Source organism: Amphiura filiformis, chromosome 16 (genome assembly GCF_039555335.1).
Source record: "Amphiura filiformis chromosome 16, Afil_fr2py, whole genome shotgun sequence".
Classification (NCBI taxonomy): Eukaryota; Metazoa; Echinodermata; class Ophiuroidea; order Amphilepidida; family Amphiuridae; genus Amphiura; species Amphiura filiformis.
Genome location: NC_092643.1, coordinates 56,999,149 through 57,004,461, shown reverse-complemented (window position 1 = coordinate 57,004,461; position 5,313 = coordinate 56,999,149). Strand labels below are relative to the sequence as shown.

Genomic DNA, 5,313 nt, shown 5'->3' with positions numbered 1-5,313 from the left:
CGTGATACACGCAACTACTTTAGGGATAGGTCAGCGATTGCATGTCTTCGTACCATGCATACCATACATGCAGGCCCTGTCATCCAGTCAGATGTCAGATAAAATATGACTGAGGTTCCATGGCAAATTATGATTTTCGTCGCTTGCTGTCACTTTCAGCCTCTATCATTTGTGATAAAGAATGTTTTCAACTATCAGAATATCTTTATTAGGTTTACAGGAAATGACCGGAAAATACATTAAAAAAAAAATAGAAATGATTAACAATCATCACTTCTCTAAAAATTCCTAAAAATTTTTTCTTTAGAAATTTATATATTAACAAAAAAAGACGGATTTTGGGGGAAATTTTTACAACACTCGAATTCTTTCTTGTATTATCCACGTGTTATATCCCATCCAAGCATCAGGTCCTTAATACACGCGTTTCATACTTTTCAACAAATTCTTTATAGAAATATTCGAAATATTTCCAATTCTTGAGTGCAAATCGGTCGACCGTGAGCGGTCTCACACATCACATCAAAGGCTACTGCAAGCGGATGTCTAACTACTTGAGAATAAAGGACCATGAATAGGTGTAACCGGATTACCTACGGGATTATCTCAAGTATATAATTCCGTTAACCCTTCTCTTCCTTACATCTTCTCTGGCTTGATCCATCTCTACGGAAGTAGTTATGACCTTGGCAGGAAGTGGGACTACGATAGGACGTCGGACTACGATAGCGAATATGGTATTTTTGTGGCGCCCTCTACGGAGGGGCCACATATAGGCATGACTTTGTGAAAAGCTTCTAATTTCACTCTTGCTAGATTTACTCCTTAATTGTTTTGCTAAAATTATGCCCAGCTCAGAAATAAAACCACAATATGCTAGGATTTTATTTTATTATTGTTTTCTGATATGCACGGGATAAAATGATGTGTGTATATTCTTTCTTTAAAATACAAAATTAATGGACTTATAAAAACACCAAATAACCCGTGACCTCTGTACTTTAAACCAGTTTACCGCCTCTTAGAACCCGATAGACGGTGACATTTGACCATTCTAATTATGTATATTTTGAACAAGACAAGTGGCCGAGTGGTCTAAGGCGCTAGTCTCATAGAGCATATCCAAAGCGGCGTGGTACGCCGTGAGTTCGAACCCCGCCTCTGCCAAACTTTAAAAGAAGTAAAATTAAAATTAAAATTTAACTTTTTTAAAATTTCATATTGGGGAAATGTGACTGGGAGAATTTATGTATGGCGTGGAGTGGTGTGGTGGATTTCTAACAGTGCACAAATCTCACGGACCTTCATATTAATAGTGAAAATTATGCGGCCAAACAATAAAACCATTTTGGCGGATGTGATATGCTGATATGTATACAAATGTGGTTCAACGGTTTAGCTTTTATTTTGCTGTCCTGAATAAACACTTCGGTACCAGTGACAGAATGACGTGCACTTATCACACATGTTGCTTTCTTTTTACAAATAGAAGCAGATGCAAAACAGTTAAACTGATGAAAAATTTGAAGAAAAAAAAAGATTAAAAAACAAACAAACAAAAACAAACTAATCTATTTCCCTTTGCTGTTCCCACTGATGATTAAGCTTATCTGCTATTTAACTATGTTGGGGAATTCCTGGATCTGAAACTTAATTACAAAATCATGATTTTTTTTTACATGAACGATGCTGTTTTATTTTTTATTTTTTGCTAACATATTTCAGGTATACATTACTGCTGGTATCTTTGGGATTGTTTCTCCGACTCGTCAGACATGCGCTGTAAGTTTTATATAATCTAGTCGATTCTGTAAATAGATGCATTTGTAGGATTGGAGATAAATAATTCAAATATTTTTGCTTGACAAATCCATTAAATCTGATTGCTCACGACTTTAGGTTTCGCCATCATGTCCAATGCTTTTCCCGCGAAACTATTCGTTGACATTTCCCGGAAGTGACCAAAAACCTTGGTCACTTCCGGGAAATGTCAACAAGAAGTTTCGCGGGAAAAGCAGTGGACCAAGTCACTAACTCGATCACGACATCAGCCCTGATGGCGAATCGTGAGTAATCAGATTTAATGGATTTGTCGACAAAAATGTTTTAATTATCGAGTCAATTCTGTTTTATCCAACAAACATGACAAACCTAAAGAGAATCAACACAGAATTACCCCGTACGAAACGCTCTGATTCAATTGAGCATTCCAGAGGTTTGTGTATGGGGATTTTTCATTTGGTCTTATACCATTTCGTCTAATATCCATTTCGTCTACATCCATTTCCTCTAAAACCCATTAGGTCTACATCCACTACGTCCAATAATCATTTAATCCTATAAGCAGTTGGTTCGATAACCATTTTGCAGAGTTGTAGTCGAGACTGGCCTATCCGAGACCAAGACGTTAATGTCAAATGTTTTTTCAACTTTAAAATAACCAAAATTGGAAACGTTATTGTAAAATATTATTAAAACTTTTCATAACCATTACTAGAATGTACATTTTAACATTATCTAGTAACCTTTGTGAGTCCTTTCATGTTGTCATTTCAATTTGTATTTGGAAGATACCTTCTCTTAAATAACAGTATTGCGAACCACCAGCATCCATAGTTCAATGTAGAGAGTCTGTCCTATTCAGAGGAAATATTGCAATTACACACCTTATTACCTTTTAACAATAACCAATGACACTAGCACATATCAGAGAAGATGTAAGAAAAGGAGGGAGAACAAAATTATATCCTTGAGATAATCCCATAGGTAATCCTGTTGCACCTATTCATAGTCCTTTATTCTCAAGTGGTGGGTTAACCTGCCCAAGCTGATTGTTCATTTAGTATCATAATCTATTAGCATAAACACTATTCAAAATATCAATAGATAAGAAGAAAGGGATTTAGAGATTTGTAATTGAGTCATGCATGATTTAACAGAAGGTTCTTTCCAAAACTAAATCCAAAGACTAAAATGGTCACTTTTTGGCACGCATACTTATGATTATTTGGGCAAATGCACCAATGAAATTGCTTTAAATAGATTTTAACTGAACTGGATTCTGGAGACTGAGATAGAGTTTGTTTAAAATGGATTCATACAATGTTTTGAACAATTAAATTGGACCTAATTAAAAATAAATACCTAGGTCCTGATGTAAGATTGAGAATGTTTATTTAGGATTTAGTAAAATCTTTAATGATTCAATTGATGAAAGCTGTCTGAGCAGAATTGCTGCCAGATAACCAGAATGGTGCTATTTTGTTGGTCTCAAACCCGTTCTCGGACCGAGACCTCGAGACCAGGAGGCCGAGACCGAGACCAAGACCAGGCTTAGCTGGTCTCGAAACCTGTCTCTTCTAAACTACAAAATTTTAACATTGATATCATTTACCCTCATCAGATTGTGTGGTTCATGGTAATATCAATCATTGCGGCAAACTTGGCTCCATATCATGTTTATCAACAATGTTTTGTATTTGCTCGGACCTTCCAGTACTACTATACGGTATGTATTTATCATTGCAAACTCAACATTATGAAATCGATGTCTCATCGTATCATATTTGTATTTTACACTTGTATATTAATAATGTATTGTTGTATTTGTATTGATGAGATACTTGTCGCACTGAATTGTGATAACTATGAATATGACCTTCACACACATTTTCCACTGTAACTCGGAATACAATTTGATTAGTTTACAGCTCATTCTTAGTGTCAACTCACATATATTACGTTTATACGACTTTATATAACTTTAAGACGACGTTGTTAGAACGAAAAATTGTTAGCTGAGAAGTAGGTATAAATGGGGATACGTATCATGTACGTGAAAAATTAAACACAGTAGGGAGCAACTGCTCGCAACGAGAGGACTCTGAATATCTATAATATATTACTGAGTTTGGCGAATTGGTACATGTAAGGCTAAAAACTTTTACGGTTTACATTATTTCGAAAAACGGATTTTGCGACGCGAAGAACAAGGTCGTGCGTACTTCAATAAAACGTCGAATTTTGTTTATGTTTATGTTAAGGGATCTGGAATGAGCGTTTTGACAGTATTTTTATGGAACATGAGAGCACCTCAGACGTATCGAATTGCATTCTGAATACGAAGCATTGTCTTTCTGATATCAAATAATTTTCATTTTTTTTAATTTTCGATATAATACAAATTTTATGACAAATTATAAAAATTTGATATTTGTCAAATTTTTGATAATATTTAACAGTCCTCGAAGTAAATTTTATAAATCTAATGATATATTCTTAAAGTGTATGTAGCTGGGAGGAAAAGCCGACGATCAATTGAAAATTTTGACCTATCATATTATAGATATGAATTTTTTTCCCAAAAAGACCTAAAAGATCAAAATTTTCGATTGATCGTCGGCTTTTCATCCCACCTACATACACATTAAGTATAAATCATCAGATTTATAAAGTTTACTTCGAGTACTGTTAAACATCAAAAATATCAATTTTTAATGATTTGCCATAAAATGTGTATTACATTGCAAATTTCAAAAATCTAAATTATTTGATATCAGAATGACATTCTTCGTATTCAGAATGCAATTCGATATGTCTGATGTGCTCGAATGTCCCACAATAAATACTGTCCAAACGTTCATACCCCTTCCCTTAAGGGGGCCAAATTAAGTTAATTAGTTTCAAAAGCACCGAAAGGGCCTTTCTGACGAATGACCATTCAGACAATCAACCTGTAACCGATTGTGTTTTGATACGGGTTGCCTGAAAGCCCCGCAGGATTCTTTAATGGGGTTTACCCTCTTAATATGTTGCTGTTGTTATTTTTCAACAGCCTTCATATTGGCTTTTCTGACGAATGACCATTCAGACAATCAATCTGTAACCGATTGTGTTTTGATACGGGTTGCCTGAAAGCCCCGCAGGATTCTTTAATGGGGTTTACCCTCTTAATATGTTGCTGTTGTTATTTTTCAACAGCCTTCATATTGGCCTATGTACTTTTATCTCATCTCTGCCTTGGTTGGGTTTGCAGAGTTTGTCATATCCATAGTATCTGCTGCATATTGCTGTAAAGGGGCAACTTGCTGTAATAAATGTTGCCGGGCTTGTTGTTGTGACGGTTGCTGTGGACCTGCTGCTGTCGAACACCAAATGACAGTAAGTTAGTTCCATGTTTTAGAGTATTGTCATGATCACCGCAATAGAGGCAGAGGTTATCCACTTTACTCATGTTTGACTTCTAACAAAAGACGCTGGTTCCCGTAGTATTCCTCATTCAATCCAATTCAATGCACGACCTCGGAGTTACGT

The 5,313-nt window shown here is 35.5% G+C and overlaps 1 long non-coding RNA gene across 1 annotated transcript; it reads left to right on the top strand.

Annotated features, from left to right (window-relative positions):
* The first annotated feature begins 653 nt into the window (after positions 1-653).
* LOC140136638 (uncharacterized) lies at positions 654-3,508 on the top strand. The gene is made up of 3 exons (XR_011856715.1): positions 654-737; positions 1,726-1,782; positions 3,404-3,508. It is a non-coding gene; the product is annotated as an uncharacterized lncRNA (long non-coding RNA).
* The last annotated feature ends 1,805 nt before the right edge of the window (positions 3,509-5,313 follow it).